Source organism: Gracilinanus agilis, chromosome 6 (assembly GCF_016433145.1).
Source record: "Gracilinanus agilis isolate LMUSP501 chromosome 6, AgileGrace, whole genome shotgun sequence".
In the NCBI taxonomy this organism is placed as follows: Eukaryota; Metazoa; Chordata; class Mammalia; order Didelphimorphia; family Didelphidae; genus Gracilinanus; species Gracilinanus agilis.
The window spans coordinates 96,876,668-96,896,443 of NC_058135.1; positions in this window are offsets into that span (position 1 = coordinate 96,876,668).

Consider the following 19,776-nt stretch of genomic DNA (forward strand, 5'->3'; position numbering starts at 1 on the left):
AGGAGATGGATGATAATGTCAGAGAGAAATCACTAATAAAACTTAGCCAATATGAGGGAGGGGGGAATAGGAGGAAGATGAACAAGTTGAGAATAACTCTGAAATCATGAATCTGGGGGAGTAGAAAATTGGTTCTGCCTTCAACAGAAAGAGCAAAGTTCAATAGAAGGGTGGTTTGGGGGTGGGAAGGAAATGAGTTCTATTTTGTACATAGTGGGTTTAAATGCCTACAAGACTTCCAGGTGAACATGTCCAATTGACAGTTGGTGATATAGGACTGTTTCATGCTCAGGGGAGAGGCTAGAGCTGAATACAAACTTCCAAGATACCCCCTCCTCCATATAGATGATAATTGATCCCACAGGAGACAAGAGGATCCACCAAAAAGAATATGGTGAATTATAAGGAAAGAAGGTGTAGAAACATGGGGTACCCTCACAGTTAGGGAATGAGACATGGATGATGGTAATCCAGTAATGAAGACTGAGAGGAAGCAATCTGACGTAGGAGAACCAGAAGAAGGCAGTGTCATGGAAACCCAGAAAGAGGAGACCACCCAGGAAAAGGAAAATCAACACTGTAAAATGCTTCAGAGAGGCCAAGAAGAATAAGTCTCATTATGAGACTTTCAGCAAATATTCTCCTTCCTCTGAGTTTCAGTTTTCTCATCTGTAATATGATGGGCTTGAGTTAAATGATCTCTAAGTTCCTTCTAACATTCTATAGATCCGCATTACTCAAGAAGAATTTATTCATGCTCTGCCCACTTTTGCATGAGGCTAATTTTGTCTATGGTGTGAAAAATGTGAACATTGTCTATAGAAATAGTTCTCAGGACAATATCAGGCAATTTAGGACTCATCTGTGTTATTAGGACAAAAGTATTTTGTTGATGGGATGAAATTCAAGTGGAGGAATAGAAATAATGTTTAGGGAGAAGGGAGCAGAGTGGGAACTTAAAAGAGAGAGAGAGAGAGAGAGAGAGAGAGAGAGAGAGAGAGAGAGAGAGAGAGAGAGAGAGAGAGAGAGAGAGAGAGAACAAGAACTGTAGACATGAAGATTTTGTTTTGTTTTAATATCGGCTATGGCACATGAAGTCCAGGTGACTGTTCTAACAATTAAAATAAAATTGGGTTTGTGGAATTTCAAGGAGGTTGGGAAAAAAAATAAAGAAACTAATGAAGTAGAAAACCTAGCTTGACTTTCCTGAACTATTTCTAGCTCTATAGACTTAAGAGTTGAAAAGCTCTTTTTTTCCCATTAAGGAAGAGACACAAGAGAAGCAGGTTCAATGACTCAGAATTAAATTTTTTATTAGTCACTTTCTGAACTCTAATTGCATTTTCCCCTTTGAAAGATAGCTCCTGCCCACACTGGATTTCATAGTATATTTGTCTTTTCTTTAAATATCAATACAATAATAAAGCAAAATGCCACAAATGTAATATCATATAAGCACAAGAATTAATTTTGTTTTTATCTATTTTAAATCACTATTTGAATGGATCTGGTGTTTACCATTAGTCCAATTCAATGGTACAGAAAGCAAGACACTTTTATAGATAATCACCTGTCCTCTATAGCTAGGCTTTATCCACAATAATAGTGATATTATCTAATGTTTGCCATATATAGAAAGACAGAAGAAAAGTCAGAAAGAAAAAATGAGACAGAGGCAGCATTTGTATTTATTATATAATAAGGACAGCACTGATCTAAAAGCAAAAAAAAAAAAAAAAAAAAAAAGACTCTAGATGCTTCTAATAGAGGAAGACAAAGGGGACCTGGAAGGGGAGGAAATGGAAAAAGATCAGTTGGCTAGGCAATACTTATGGTGGGGAGGTAGAGACATCTGTCAATTAAGGAGTGGAGCTGGGAGCAGAGTGAGCCTGTATATCTCATGAAATGATCGCTGAGGCAAACACCTTACCAACCAGAAGACATGGCCCTAAGACAGATCTCCAAGAAGAGTGGTCTGATGGGCATTTACAAGATTCAGTCAGAGTTTACAGAAAGTTTAAAAGAATAACAGTTCAGTCAAGTGAAGGGAATTTATTTCCAAAATGGTATATTTCTCATGTCCCCGCAACTTTCAATGAATTATTTTATCTTCTGGTTCCCATTTCTTTTGTAACCATTAGCATATTTTTGTTAAAGATACTTGTAACAACTTTCTCATTGTGACCAACTTGACTCTGCAACTATTGGTTCAGAGTTGGAGCTTTTGGTCCCCTTCAGAGGAGACCCTCTATAGGTGCATGTAATGGGAAAAAGATGCCAAACCCCACCTGTTGGCAAAGGCCAAAAGATGATTGCCCAATGGGTGAAGAGGAGCCAGGACATATGCACTCTGAAAAGTCTATGGGAAAAGGAGAAACAATCTCTAACTTAACCCTGTTTCACATCCCTGTGAAATCTTCTTTAAAATACAAAGTAAAAGCATTTGGGCCAGAAGCTATGTGTAGACCTATTCTTAGGTCTTAGTCATTAATTCTTTGCTGAATCAGCAACAACAAAAATTGGTCAACCCAAGGGAGGATCATTGGAATAGACTTGGGGTAAATTACCTAAGTAAGACAAGGTATGATAAATCCAAAGATCTCAGCTTTTGGGACAAAAATCCACTATTTGACAAAAACTGCTGGGAAAATTGGAAAATAGGATGTGAGAGATTAGGTTTAGTTCAACATTTCACACCCTATACCAAGATAAATTCAGAATGGGTGTATGACTTAAATATAAAGAAGGTAACTATAAGTAAATTAGGTAAACACAGAATTGTTTACCTGTCAGATCTATAGGAAAGATTTTAAAACCAAGCAAGAGTTAGAAAATATTACAAAAGGTAAAATAAATAATTTTGATTACATTAAATTAAAAAGGTTTTGTACAAACAAAACCAATGCAACCAAAATTAGAAGGGCTGCAACAAATTGGGGAAAAAATCTTTATAACAAAAACCTCTGACGAAGGTCTAATTACTCAAATTTATAAGGAGTTAAATTAATTGTACAAAAAAAATCAAGCCATTCCTCCCAGGCAATAAATAGGCAAGGGACATGAATAGGCAATGTTCCAATAAAGAAATCAAAACTATCAATAAGCACATGAAAAAATGTTCTAAATCTCTTATAATTAGAGAAATGCAAATCAAAACAACTCTGAGGTACCACCTCACTCCTAACAAATTGGCTAACATAACAACAATAGTTGGAGGAGATGTGGCAAAATTGGTACATTAATGCATTGCTGAATTGATCCAACCATTCCGGATGGTAATTTGGAACTATGCCCAAAGGGCTTTAAAAGACTGTCTGTCCTTTGATCCAGCCATACCATTGTTGGGTTTATGCCCAAAAGAGATCATAAGGAAAAAGACTTGTACAAAAATATTTATAGCCACGCTCTTTGTGGTGGCAAAAAAATGGAAAACAAGGGTATGCCTTTCAATTGGGGAATGACTGAACAAATTGTGGGGTCTGTTGGTGATGGAATACTATTGTGCTCAAAGGAATAATGAAATGGAGGAATTCCATGTGAAATGGAACAACCTCCAAAAATTGATACAGAGTGAAAGGAGCAGAACCAGGAGAACATTATACACAGAGATGGATACACCATGGCACAATCCATTGTAATGGACTTCTCTACTCACAACAATGCAATGATCCAGGACAATTCCGAGGGACTTATGAGAAAGAATACTATCCACATCCAGAGAAAGAACTGTGGGAGTAGAAACATGGAAGAAAAACAACTGCTTGACCACATGGTTCAATGGGGATATGATGGGGGATGTAGACTCTAAATGATCACCCTAATGCAAATATCAATAATACAGAAATAGGTCTTGATCAATGACACATGTAAAACCCAGTGGAATTGCTCATTGGCTACGGGAGGGGGATGGGAAGAAGGGAGGGAAAGAACATGAATCATGTAACCATAGAAAAATATTCTAAATTAATTAAATAAAAATTTTAAGTAAAAAAAAAGTTTTTTTAAATAAAAAAATCAGTCAACACTAGAAAAAACAGTATTAGCCACTAATGGTTGTGCCAAGCTGGTTCTTTGAGGAATATAATGATTTATTGAATCAGAGAATTTATAGAAGACTTTATAGGGAATGGCCAAGTGAACAAATAGACTCTCAAATTATAATGGCAGGGGCAGCTAAATGGCACAGTGGATAGGGTCTTTTACTTTTCATCTGGGAATTTTGTCCCTGACTAGAAGATAATAGCATAACCTTGGGTTCAAGTTTTAATTAATATGATCCTGGGCACTTAACTTCCATAACCTAGCCATAAGTTCCTATATATAAGTCCCAAATATGTTACTAATATGCACTAGTAGAAGACATTTGCACACTGGGAGTCCCTTATGCTAATAAAATCACAAATATAGACTGACCTCTCTAAAATATGAAATAAAATCTATGTAGAACTTTAAGGTTTACAAATTCTCCTTTTTCCCTAGCAGCCATATGAAGTAAATGCTATAAGTATGGTTGTCTGTTTTATAGAACAGAAAATTGAGGCTCAGAAAAATGAAAAATTATTTCCCCATGATTATCCAGTTCACAAATGCTCACAAATACTCCTCAAATCTGGGCCCAATGTACTTTCCATTGTGCCAAACTGGTTCTCAGGTTCTCAGTTTATATTTTATAGATTATTTGAAAGAATATGATGATTTATTAAATTGGGGAATTTACAGAAGAATTTATGTGGAATATCCAAGTGAACAAATTGGACTCTCAATTTATAAAGGTAGGGGCAGCTAGAAGTGGATAGAGCACAAGATTTAAAGTCAGGAAGTCCTGGTTCAAATCTGGTCTCAGACACTTCCCTAGCTATATGATTCCATTTTCTGTCTTAGAGTTGCTACCAGGACAGGATGTAAGGGTTGTTTTTTAATTTATAATGGTAATTACAACCTTATCTAAGCCAACAGCATTATTAACACCTATTCAGCCAGGTAATGACCTCAGTTTCAGCCCATCAGAAGTCCATTATTTGTAATAATTGCCTGAAGATCTTTGTGCCTGACCAAGTTTTATAAATAGTGGGTCTCTGCATAATGGGCTCACCCATATTCAGCTAATTGATACCTAAATCCAGATCCAGGCAAAGATTCCAAATAATTCCCTACCAAAATATTTCCCTTCTGCTAGAATTCAGCCAATTGATAGAGCAGTCCAATAATGGAAGAGTTCCATTAGGAGGATTTCAAAAGATCCCTGAGGGGAAATCAATAATTGAAGGGAGGAGGAAGTAACAAGAGGGTAAGGAGGAAGTTTCTCTTAAATTCTCCCTCCATCATTTGACTACGTTATTGGAAAAATGAACCAATGGGAGACATTACATCCAGAAGACATACCAATAACAACCCAAGGGAAGAGACAGCTTCTAGTTGCTCAAGAAAGGATTTCTATTAACTAGGAGTTGGGGAGTTTACTCTTTGACTTTAAATACATATACCTTAATACCAGTGTATTCTATGTTTAAGCTAACTCTTCCTCTGGAGTCTGTGTGTTTTTGTTAAGAATATACACAAGACCTTTGGAAAGCTGTTTTGTGCCAACTGTTTTTACTATATCGTCTTAATAAGTACCATTTCTAAAAATTGAAGTCTGACTGACTGATATTAAGGGAAGGCACACAGGTGGAGATTCATGAGTGCTAATATTAGAACTCAAGTTTCCCCCCTCCATCAGCTCCCTAGAATACTGAGAGTAATAGCAACAACCTTCTAAAGTTGAAGCTCAAAAATGTAAGTGGGAGTTAAGTAGGCCAGAGGTGGTGAAACATATTTAAAACCACAAATTATGACTTCTTGCAGAAATGTCATGAATTCGGCAGTGTGTGAAAGAAAAGCATAGGAATTCACTGTGTTTTATAAAACTAGATCACAGAACCAATTGGCTGAAGCTCTGTCTCTGATGGAAGAGTCTGAATCCTTTCCAAGACAAGTCAGAAGAGAAATAGACTCAAGAAAAATCTTTCTTTGCATGCTTTTCCTTGAGACAAGATATGAAGGTCAAATAGTATCACAGAAGATAGAATGGGATTGTAGACTCCATTCTTGTTCCTCTCTATTCCAACTCATCCCCATGCTTGTTGAATAAATAGTTGATTCACACTCTCTACAAATCTTGACAGGCTAGAAATCAGACTGGATGTAAGATAACATTTAATAATTTTAACCGAAGAAGACAGGACTAGGAGCAGTGGGTGGGAATTTCAAAGGTGATTTAGAGTTGACATAAACAATTAGTGCTATCCCAAAGGGGAATGGATTTCCTAGAGATCTAAAATAGAAGTTGGGATGTTTGTTCAGCCACAGATTAAACTAGAAGCTCCTCTGAGGTTCCTTCTAAATCTGAGATTCTGTGATCCAACTAACTTGAAAATTGAGAGAACTGAATTCTAGTCCAGTCTTTGTCATTAGTTAATTAAGTGACCTTAAGCAAGTCACTTCTCTCCATTATTTCATCCCTAAAGTGAGAGGATCAGGCCAGATGATCTTGAAAGTCCAGTCTAGCTCCCACATTCTGTGAGTATGATATTTTATGATTTTATCAGTTCATTTGAACATCAATGACAAAGTATTAAATTTATTATCTTAGAACTGGCCACGGAAACTGCCAAGAAATGATGATTGGTTTTACAAAAATCACACAAACATATCAGACACAAAACAGAAAAGGAAAAAAAGGATGACAAGCTAAAGAAAATTTTAGCCTCTCAGATCTTTTGTGAATAAGAGTATATCAAGAAAAAGTAATAGCTGTAATAGGAGGCAGAGTTGCTGTGGTGGCAGCAGTAGTAGCAGAAGCAACAGGAGGAGGAGGAAGAAGAGGAGCAGGAGCAAGAGGAACAGGAGCAGCAGCAGCAGCTAACAAATGGTACCTACTACGTGCAAGGCACTATGCGAAGTTTTTTACAAATATTATATAATTTAGTCCTCACAAAAACCCTGAAAGAAAGGCATAGTTAAAATATCATATTTTGTAGGTTTATAGAATCTATTTTATAGGTGAGGAAACTGAGAAAAATGTTAACTAAACTTTTCAGTGTCCTGAATCACAGGAATTGCTAGAGAGGCCAGTTGCCTAATTCCTAGGAAAGCCATGCCCCTCCCCTGGTTGCTCATCTACCAACTGACTCCAGTGGATTTGTGACAGATTCCTGAATAATCCCTGTCACAAATCATAAATCACCCAGTTAGTAAAAATCAGAGGCTAGATTTGAACTTGGATCTTCCTGACTTTAGGCTCTGCACTCTCTCCACTAGCTGCTCCCATATGACAGTACCAATATTATATATATTTTCCCAAAGTTCCTGATATGTTCCAGACTCATACAAAAAATAAATCAGGATTATTCTGCCAGGATTGAGTTATTCTCGACTAATTATAATGAAAAACATGTCCTTCCAATCCTTACATTGGAAATATCCAAAAAAAAAAAAATGATATTCCAGTGTGCTCTCTGGCATCGCCTAATTTTCTATCAGAGATAGGACTCCAGCTACTTGACTGACTTTTCATATTGAATCTTTAAAAATCAAAGAGTTTCATGCATCTGCAAACACTGAAGAAAATAAAATTGCCTCTGTTGGCCATGTTTGATGTCTGGAAACACAGCCCTTTACTTTCTAACATAATTCATTACCCTCCTTTATATTTTATTTCCTCTGGTTTTGATTCAAAGACCTAGGATTTCTCCATTCTTTTACCTCAAAAGGCTAGTTATCTGCAATGAAGAAGAGTCCAAGCATTTCAAAGTTTGGAAATTAATGCCCAATTGGTTTTTGATGTATCTTTTTAGTTTCTCTGGGCTTAGTTGGTGGGCAAGAAGGAATGACAGATGTGTGTGCATTAAATTCTGATGCATCTCAACTGTAAGAATCTCATATGGTTTATCTGTGAGAGGGATTACTGAGCAATCTATTTATCACAAACACACAGGAATCTGTTGGCAGGTTACCAGCTAGGGGAGGGCCAAGGCCTTCCCAAAAGTGAGCCAATCGACCTCTCCAGTAGTCCCTGTGACTTGAGCCACTGGAAAAAACAGCATTTACCATGACAATTCCTAGGCACTGGTAAGGTTCCAAGGGAAGCTAAAAAAATTATAAATTCATTAGCTTATAGAAGTATATATCTAAAACTGGAAGGGAGCTCAGAAACCATCTAGTCCTATCCTATTATTTTAAAGGTGAGGAAACAGACCCGGAGAGGTTAAATATCTTGACTATGTTTTATACAAAATAAAAGGCAGAGTGGACATGTGAACTGAGATCCTCTGACTCCTAACCCAGTGCTTTATGGGACACTAAGAGGTGCTTTAAAGTCACCTAATGCATCTTCTGTTTGAGTTCCTGCTTGAGGGGATTAACAATCTCATCCATCCACAGACCACCCTGCCAGAGGACAAAGTAAAAGGGTTTAAGGAACAGACTGTACACTCTAGTTTCATCGAGAGGATAAAGCATACTTCAGTGGAATAGGAAAAAAATAATAAAAAATGAAAGAAGCCAGGATATAAAAAACTCCCAAGAGGGAGTAGAAATGATTTCCTTCCATTTTCTTTTCATTTTTAAGAGTATGTTTTATTGATGCCTTTTGTCTTTATATCACACATATTTCTTACTCACTCTCTCCAGATTGAAGCCTCTCTAGTGACAGAGAAAAACAATTAAGCAAAAACATTTATTATAGAGACTACATTTAGCAAAATATACAATATTCTGTCCTAGTAGCCTGCCTTCTCTCATCCTGGGTGGGCACACACACATATGATGCCATGAAGGAGGATATATATTTCATTATCTCTTTTTTTTTTAACCCTTACCTTCTGTCTCAGAATCGATATTGAATATTGATTCCAAGGGAGAGGAGTAGTAAGGGCTAGGCAACTGGGGTTAAGGGACTTGGCCAGGGTTACATAGATGGAAGTGTCTGAGATCAAATTTGAACCCAGGACCTCTTATCTCTAGACCTGGCTCTCTATCCACTGAGCTGCCCAGTTTGCGCCTATTTCATTCTCTCTTGTCTGTGACCTGTCTTGGTCCTTCTGTTTCATCAAGTACACCTTCCTTTTGATAATCTGTTCATCCACATTCTTAGAATTGGTGATTTCCTGACATTTTTGCCCAATTTAGAATCAAAAGTTTATAGAGTTTCAAGTTTAAAGGGACCACAGAAGCCATCTAATCCAATACCACTCATTTTACTGATGAGAAAACTGAGTCCAGTGTGACTTGCTCACAAGGCAGGAAATGACTGAGAGGATATTTGAATCCAGCAGTGCCTGTATTCTTTTTTGCTGTACCATACTGTCTGCCATATATCCAGCTTCAATCTTACTCATTCTTTACAATGCATGCATGTATGTCCCAACAATCTAGTGCATCTGTAATCTCATCAGTCTGGGCATTCCCTCCAATTATAGAGACAGTAACCCATCCAAGCCTGCCTATCCTATGCTACTCTGATCCATAGCCTACCACATCACAGAGCATCCAACCCAGTGTCTTAGAAGGCTTTCTTTAGTTCTCCCAAAATTGCATAAATACCATGAAATATTCATATTCACAGGAAATTTTCTTAGAATGATAAGAGCCTTTAGAGTTAAAAGAGACCACAGATATCACATAACACAACCCCTTCATTTTTCAAATGAAAGAACTAAGATCCAAAGAAGAGAAGGGATTTTTCCAAGCACACACTACTTGTAAATTATAAGCAGGTCTGGAATTCAGGACTCTGAAATATGATCAAAAGATCTTTCCACTACATCATGGTGTTGTTCATTTGATCCTGTCTTCCATACAGGCCAATTTCAAAGAATATCAGCTCTTTCATCCTAATGCCAGCCATAATACTCCCAGAAAAGGGGCGGGGAGGAATCCTAAATTCTAACTTCCTCAAAAAATGCCTCTGTGGGAAAGGAAAAGACAATTATGAATTTCTGGATGGAGTTATAAATCTTGTCACTGTAAATACTTTCTCCTCTTCTACCATTCAAAACAATCTACATGTTCTCCTCCTATTCTGGGCATGTTTTTCCATAAAAGAACCATCCAAGATGACATGCTTTCCTTCGGCTATTTATTTTAAAAGCTAGATGGCCAATGGATAGAGCAGAGGATTTGAAGTCAGGAAGACTTTAGACTGAATCCTATCTCAGATACTTAGAAGCTAAATGACACTGGACAAATCGCTTAACCTTTGTGTGCCTCAGTTTCCTCATCTGTAAAATAGAAATAAGAATAGCCCCTACATCCCAAGATTTTTTGGAAAATCAAAGGAGTTAACATATATAAAGCACTTTGCAAATTCTCAAAGTTCCATATAAGTGCTAACTATTATTGTTACTTTGCTATTTATTGTCTATTTTTATCCATTTATGAAGTCTCATTCTCCCTAGATGCCACTTATATCACTTCTAATACATAAGTCTTCACTTGTAACATGTCTGTAGATATCTATCATGTATCTTTGGCCCACTAAGTCACTCACAATTTTGATTCTTCCAAAAAAAATTATTCTTTGCCAGAGAGTATCAACAAGAAAAAAAAGAATGTTTTTCATTTTTTAGCAGCAAACAGCTTAGGGTCATTGAAAACTGTCAAGTTTTCCAAATGCAATCCAGCCTAATTTGGAGAGGTAATGTGATACAATCTATAAAATGTTGGACTTGAAACTGGGAAGGTTTAAATCTTGCCTCTACCACTTTTTGCCCAAAAGATCCCTTAACCTCTATGAGACTCAGTTTCCTAATCTATAAAATGAGAAGGTTGGGCCAAATAGCTTGTAAGGAGTATTTCAACTCTCAACTATGTTTCTACAAAGAAAAAAAATCCATAATCACAAAATTCTATGACTTTAAAAGAATCGGGACAATTCCTTTAAGTTCATAGTAGCAACTCAAGATATGACAATATAATAATCCCTCCAGTAATTCAAGAAGGCAGCATAATAATAAATATTACTATGAATTGCTAAGTATCATATCTAAACACTCAGCAAGTACTTTCCAAGTACCAGCAAAATAACAAGGTTTTAAAAAATGATGAAAAAAGTAAGAATTCAAAGGAAGCTACATATACTGTAAACTATATTGCTCCATATATTTGTTACAGAATTTTGTTGTTGTATTTTTTCCAGTGGGGAGATGTGAGGGAAGGATTGAGGTAATTAGGAATGATAGGGAGAGTAGCGGTTAGGTGGCAAAAAGAAAAGAAAGAAAAGAGGTCTGGTCAATGAAGCCCTGGTTTTGTTGGGTTTTTTTTAATACACAAGAGAGAAAAGAAGGGTACCCAGAATCACCAAATAGAAGACTTTAAAAGTTATACATAAAATTTATCTCATTTTAAAAAGGAAAGTACTTTATGGAGATCCACAATTTCGTGTTATACTATAGATGTAGAAATGCTTATTTTACTTGGCTTATGTTGTTTGGAATAATTAAAATAATAAAGAAACAAATTTCAATAAACTGCAGTGTAAAATGCATTCAACATGTAGATCTTGCCTATAAAAGGTTATTTGTAAAAGGAGGCAATAAATCATTTTACAATTCTAATTAAAAATCAGACATCAGCATTAGCTTTGGAATTTATTTGACAGTTACTCTAAATCGAATCCATAAATGCTGTGCAAAAAGTAGTGATCAACATAGATTTAATTTATAGACCTTTTTATCAATAATAAAAACAAAATGCTAAATTTAATTAGGGGAAGGTCATCAACAAAATAACAATATTAATGTGAAAAATGTCCTACCTATAAAAAAGTAATCTGGTGTTCCATTACAGGTAATTCAACTTAAAATAAAAAGGAGAAGATAGTCTTTTCAGACAGTTATCTGACCATCACTCTCCCAATCAAAAAAATTCCAATGACTGTCCCTTGCTTCTAGATAAAACATAGACTCCTTGGTTTGATACTTAAAGTCCTTTCCAATCTGATTTCCCATTAATCCCCTCACCCATTCTATTGTACACTGCAGCTAGACTGGCCTGTTGAAGTTGTTCTCCATACTTGACATTCCATCTGTTGGCTCCATTCTTCCTTTATACTGGCTGTTCCCATGCTTGGACTACTTTCCATCCTCATCTCTGGCCTCCTGAAAACCCAAAATCCTTTGGAGTCAAGTCTTATCAACATGAGTATTAGCCCCTACTCCTTGATTTCACTAGCCCTTAGTTACTCCCCCACCCCATTCTCCTTTGTCTTTTTACTTTTGTTGTTATATTTTGTGTTCCTAGTTATTTTCCTCCCCTAATTTCAACTTCGAATTAGAGGATATGGTTTGACATAGATAGATGGACAGATAATGGACAGATACGTGGATGGATAGATAGAACTATATGATACATACTTCTATATGTCAGTTCTTTCTCTAGAGGCAGCATTTTCCTTCATAAGTCCTTTGTAGTTTGTTTGAATGTTCATATTACTCAAAATAGTTTAGTCATTCACAGTTACTCTTCAAGCACTATTGCTATCACTGTACACAACTTTATCTTGCTTCTGACCATTTCACTTTCATTTAATAATTAAGTGGACTAATGCCCTGAGTTCCCTCAGTATGTTTCCTTATCTGTAAAAGGAAGATGATAATACCTGTAGTTACTACTTTGTAGGAATGCTGGGAGGATTCAATATCATAATATGCATAAAGTACTTAGTAAACTGGAATTTTTTTTTGTTGTTTAGCCATTTCAGATTCTTCTTGGCCCCATTTGGGGTTTTCTTGAGTGGTTTGTCATTTCCTTCTCCTGCTCATTTTGTAGATGAACAAACTGAGGCAGACAGAGTTAAGTGACTAGCCCAGGGCCAGTCCAAGATGAGATTTGAACTCAGGTATTACTGAATCCGGGGACAACACTGTATCCACTGCAGTACCTAGCTGACCCAAACTATAGTGTACTAGATAATTAGTTATTAAGTCTAGCAAATCTTCCCAATGGAAAAAAGAGAACTGAACCTGGAGGCAAGGAGACCCGAGTTCAAATATAGCCTCACTTAACCTTTTTATCTCAGTTTCCTCAGCTATAATAATGTGGGGATTATAGCAGGTTCTATTTTATAGGGTTATATTGAGGATCAAATAAAATAATATTTGTAAAGTACTTAGCAGAATGCCTGGCACATAGTGGGTGCTATATAAAAACTTATTCCTCTTCTCTTCCTCTCTTGTATTCCTCAAAGTTCTCAGCACAGTACCTTACATTTGGAGTCATACAATAAAATCATAAATTTGAAACTGAAATATACCTCCAAATGTCATCAAGTCAAATCCTCTAATTATACAGATGAGGAAACTAAGACTCAGAGCAGTTAAGGGCTTGCCCAAGTCACACTGCTCATAAATGTCTGAGGAGGGATTCAAATGCAAGACTTCCTGACTCCCAGTCCATTGCTCTAGCCACACTTTGCATGACTTAAATATTTGTTAAGTGGGATTATTGAAATGAATACTAAGTAGCCCAAAAATATGATAATAATTGAAATTTTCATTTTGAACACAACAAGATTTGTCAAATAAAGACTAGATTTTTATCAATCTGCTACTTTTGAATAATGTCCAAATAGTCAAAGAGGATGATACTACTCTTATGGAAAGATTTACAGGGCAAAACAGTTGTTAAAGTCTCTGTCAAGGCAATAAACTGTCATCCCCCAAAATAACTGGGTGGTCTTGGTGCTGGGATCACATGTCAGCAGTAAAGGATATGGAGGAGCTGGTTTACAGCCGACTATCAATCTGCAGACACATCACCTCATAAATTTCAGAAGTCATATTCCGGTTCACAAATTTCCTGGTGGGAAGTTGATAGCAAGGTACTAAAATCATAAGTAGGCAGACACATTCTTTGTTTTCCAAAATGGAATATGGCTCCTGAGATAAGATAATCATTTAACCTGGAGTTACATTGATGTGCTGGATATAACAGCATCTGGTTTTTTTCTGGCTCCTTCACAATCCATGGTGACAAATATTTAACATTTCATTTATTCTTCTAACATAGTATTTCTCTTATGGCCCAAGTACAGAAACTTACCTATTTGCATTAGCTGCAGCTAGCCAGATGGATTCTAGAAGAACCTTTCAAATCCAACTCCATTAAGAGGAAGAACTGTGGGAGCAGAAACACAGAAGAAAAACAACTGCTTGATCACATGGGCTGATGGGGATAATATTGGGGATGTAGACTCTAAGCAATCACCCTAGTGCAAATATCAATAATATGGAAATAGATCTTGATCAATGACACATGTAAAACCCAGTGGAATTGTGCATCAGTTATTGGATGGGGTTGGGGGAAGGGGAGAGAAAGAACATGAATTGTGTAACCATGGAAAAATGTTCTAAATTAATTAAATAATTTTTCCAAAAAAAATCCAAGTCCAGCATTTTAGAAATGAGGGAAATCAAGAGACAATGAAATCCAATAGCTTGCTCATGGTCACAAAACTAATTAACAGGAAACGGTTACGTTAGATTAGAAAAAAAAAAAAAAAGCAGAGTTCGTTGCTCATATATCTACCAGCAGAATATGCATTCTTGAAGGACCAGGATTATGTTGCCTTTATGTCTATAGTAGCAATATATAGCATGATTTCTTACACATAGCAGGTGCTCAGTAAATGTTGAATTGAATTAAATTGCCTTCTGATGAGGCATGAGCTTTGAAATTTGTTTTGATAAGTCTTAAGGACAAAGAAAAGCACTAAACAGATTCCTTATTTGGGCAGGTCTGTATTCTGCTTAGCTCAAGGCAGAGCAATTCTAATGGTTTTCTGTTCTAACTTGAACAAGGTCAATTATATCTTTTCAGAGACAATTAGCTACAAATCATCACCTTTCTCCATAAAGGATATAACAAGGTTGCATTAATGCTTTTCTCAAGTATATTCTCAAGGTAAATATCGGGGGCTTCTTTTTTCAACCATGACAAATGTCATACATATTCTATTAAAAAATCTCAAAATTTCTACTTGAAAGCTAGGTTCTCAGCTATATTCTTCCTTGACACTTCTCCAAGTAAAATACTTTGGCATTATCTTCTACATTTGCTCTTTTCTAGATTTTTCAGTCTTAGTTCAGATTTTTCTTGGACTCACCAAGCTTATCCAATCCAATTCAACAAGAGTTCACAAAGAACTTTGGATCTGTAAGACTGCTAGGCACTGGAGGCATAGATAAAATCAAAATGAGTTCCTGCCCTCAAGAAGCTTCTGTTCACCTGGGAAGATATAACAGGCAAACCTATGAGTGCTTAGATATATGAATACATCATTTATGAAGCACTAACTCTAATCCTGAGAATTCAGAAGAATTTCTCTAGGAAAAGGCACCTGAGTTGTCTTGAAGAAAGCTAGAGGTTCTGAGAGGTTCCGATGAGGAGGAAATGTGTTTTGGATAATAAGGGCTTCCTGTGCAAAGACAAAAAGTTAAGAGACAGAATGCCAAGGTTAGAGAAGAATAAATAGGTCAATTTTACTGGAACATAAGGGAAATCGTGAACCATCAGCCTGAAAAGGTAGGTTGAAGCTAGATTATAAAGGACATTAATGTCAAAAAGAGTGGGTATTTTATCCTAGAAGCAATAAGAAGCCACTGAATTTTCTCTGACATCATCAGATATGTTTAGGCAAGGATAAATTCCTGGACCTAGAGTTAAGAGGACTTGAATTCAAATCCAGTCTCATTCACTTACTAGCTATATGACACTGAGCAAGTCCCTTAACCTCTGCCTGTTTCCTCAACCATAAAATATAAATAATAATAGCATCAGCCTCCCAGGATTTTTGTGAAGATAAAATGAAATAATATTTGTGAAGGGTTTTACAAACCTTAAAGCATTATATAAATGCAAGCCATTATGATGATGATGATGTTTTAGTAAGATTATCATATGCATTCCTATCCTCTATGAATTGAAAGCTTCTTTTTAAACACCAAGTAATTAATTAATTTGGAACAACATCTACTCAGTTCATTAAGGCTATTAATCCTCAGGCGAGGTACTTATTACCAAGTGGATCAGTTGGTAAGAATGAATTGAATCAATTCACTCAAACTATCTAAGCTCACAGTGAAGCTGACATAGCTAATGAAGGGGAATTAGGTGACTAATATGCCTCAAAGGAGTGCTATCTCTGGAAGAGATTTTACATGAGATAGATATTTTTCATCAATGACAAGCTCTATTTCTTTCATGTTGTTTTCCTTGACCTATTCTCTGGTCCCTTATATACTCCCTACAGTGTACAGGGTGTTCAGGGAAGACTAGAATCTCTGATATGAAGGTTTGCTGAGCCCTTTTTAGGGCTTCTTTCCTTCTAAGGTATCTCTAGGTCATAAAGCTCTCATATGTGGTTCCAAGAAGTTGTGGCATGCTCAGTGGCCACACCCTAGTAAACCATCTCAGCGGATGGGCTAAATCAGGTTGAAGGTAACTACCACACCTTGAACCCATTGGTAAGTTGGGGGAGGAAGGGGTGAAGATTTCCCCTGTTAGAATGAAAGGATGAGAATAATTTGCTCCAATGGCCATGAAGGTAAGGGAAGCTTAGGGCTTTGTAAAACCCTTCATTGGTTAAACATCAAAGAAGTCAAGTTCATCTGCTGTATTCTAAGTCATCACCAATCATCTTGACTTTTCTTTTGCCACTGGACTTAGATGACTCTGGAAGAAAGAGACTGATGACTTTGCAACTCTGCTTCACTTAAATCCAATTTATGTCAAAAGATAAAACCAGTGATGTCATTTTGGTCCTCTTTGAGTATGAAAAACAACCAACCAACCAATCAGCCAGTTCCCTACCTCACCTCTCAGCTTTCAATCATTCTTCTTACCTTTTCCTAGTACCTGAATAGCATTTAAGTTTGTTTACATCATAAACTCTGGCCTGCCCCAACACAACAATCTACTTACCCTTTCAAATTCTAATTTGACATGGGTCTCATTTCAAATATTTGAAATTTGAAATTTGGGGAAAAATATATTTAAAGTTAGAAGGACTTTAGAAGTTAACAAAAGCCAGCCAGCAGGCTGCATGTGACCAGAGTAGCAGTTCTTTGGTGTGTGGCTTAACTACATTAAAGTGGGACTGATAAAGATTTAACAAAATTACTAAAAATACAACATCACATATTTCTTCACTGTAAGAAATGGCAAACAGATTAATTTGGGGGGAAAAGCATGGAAAAACCTACATGAAATTATGAAGAGTAAAATGAATAGAATCAAAAGAGCATTATATACAACAACAGAAATGTTGTTTGAAGAAGAATGACTTGTACATGTCCACCTCCAGAGAAAGAACTGATAAATAGAAATGACCAAGATGTAGTTTTGCTTATACATCTATATTTTGTCAAATGATGCCTTCTTTAGCAGAGAGGAGACAGAGAAAGCGTGATATCTGGGAATTTAATGAAGCAAATGATTTTTTTAAAATAGCATATAGATGATGTTATATGGTTTCTAAATCAATATGCAGTCATTGGGAATCCTTATCTTTGGTTTAGTGGCCCTGTTCCTATTTGAGTATGATGCCCCTGACCTAGTCCAATCCTTTCATTTAATGTTGATATTGAAACCGAGGCCCAAAATATGATTTGCTCAAGATCAGGCAGTTTGTGGTAGAAGGAATATTTCCTAGGGCCCTGCCACGTACATCTCCCTAAGACTTTACTCCCATGCAGGTTAGGCCAGTTTTTACTTAAACAGTATTACTGAAACCAATCAACAAGCAATCAGTCAATAAATCAGCAAATATTTTTTAAGTATCTACTATATACCAGGGGCAGCTTAAGTGGCTTGAGTGGATAGAGTGCCACACCTAGAGCCAGGAAGACTCATCTTCCTGAGTACAAATCCAGCTTCAAACATAGCTGTGTGATCCTGGGCAGGTCACTTGACTGTTTGCCTCAGTTTTCTAATCTATAAAATGAACCAGAGAAAAGAATGGTAAACCACTCCAGTATCTTTGCCAAGAAAGCTCTAAGTGGAGCTACAGAGAGCTGACATGACTGAAAAACAGCTAAATAGAGAGAGACTATATACCAGGCACAATACTACACATTGAGGGTTCACATTTAAAAAAAAAATAATCCCTCTCAATCCCTTCCAAAAATGAAACAATACTCTCAATGAACTTACATTCTAATTAATTCTTCAAGACAATTGGCTCCAAGGAATAAAGGCCCAGGCCACCAATATATTTTCCTACTGGGACAAATACAAAAAAGTCAGGACACAAAAATTCCCTGTCTCCTCTCCCAAGCTTCTGTTCAGAATCTTGGACAGCACAGGAACAGAGAAACTGTACTGATCTAAACCAATGCTGTTTTCTACTGAATATCTTTTCCCAACTTTGAATATCCACCCTCCTGCTATGTTGACATAAACCTCCTTTAGAAACATCAGATGTTCTACAAGTAATTAATTTCATCCCCCTCAAACCTGAGTTACCAGTCTGGCCTAAATGACTTAAGGCCTATTACAAATGGTAGACTTAAGATTCAGAGCCCAGATCCTCAGACTCCAAATCTACTATTTTGTATTTTGGCTAATTTCTTTCCCTTGGGGGGCTGCTGATTGCCCATATACCATTTAATGTCAAGTTCTTCATAGTAGAGAGAAGGAAATTGGCACAAACTATTGGTTTCGCAGGATTTTTTTGAACTGTCCAGTCAATTCAGTTAAAATGTTTATTTTTTTTTTAATTATGTGTATAGAAGCAACCAATGTTGTGCTGGAGATAGTTCAAACCTGCTCACGAGAGGTAGTTGTTTAATTTTCAGTGGGAATGTCAGAAAATGGTAAATATTACCAATCAGAGCTTGATTTATTTTGTTGATTGTCTAGATTTAAGAAAGTGGAGAAAATATTCATAAGGCAAATTAAACACAGCAGTATGTCATACATGTACTTGTTTTTCAAGAGAGCTGGTTGTTAAACACTTGCCCGTACATATGTGGTAGGTAAAATCCTTCTCAGAAACAACTAAAGACACATGTCCATCCTGATAGAGGAAAAAATCCATCAACAAAAGTTTTTGAGTTTTCCTTTCCCTGATAAATGTATTTTTCTTTTATCATTAGTATTGGAAATACCTCTCACTTTGGAGACACAGATGAGCAGGATCAGAAGGTCTCTTGTTCATCCTTCATTTTAGAAGAGGACCAATACATCATGGGTTGATGTCTTGAGTTTAGAATGAATTGGATTTAAGTAAGGAAGAGTTTCACGAAATTGTCAGCCTCACTCTCTCTTCCAGAGTCATCAAAGTACAGTGGTAAGACAAAAGACAGAATGGTTGGTGATGGTCTGGGATGTACTAGAAGACCTTGATGTCTTTGAGATCTGATCAAACTCTTAAGTGCTCCACAGTCTCTGCTTCAACAGCTTTCATGGCTGCTGGAACAAATCATTTTCATCTTCCCATCCCACCAGGGAAGTCTTCACATGCTTGGGGTAGACACTCCCTAACTCATCAACAGGTTTGAATTTCATCAATTGCCTTCAACTTGGTTTAGCCCATCTTCCAAGACTATTTTATTGGGATGTGGACACTATGCTTGCTACAGCTTCTTGGAGATGAGAGTTGTGTGACAGGTGAACACCAAAGGTGGATGAGGGCTTGCCAAGTCCTTTTCAGGGATACTCATTCATGAGACCTCTACAGAAGAAGTATAGGATATTATATAAAGAAAGCAAGGAGAGGAACAACTTGATGTTATTTTA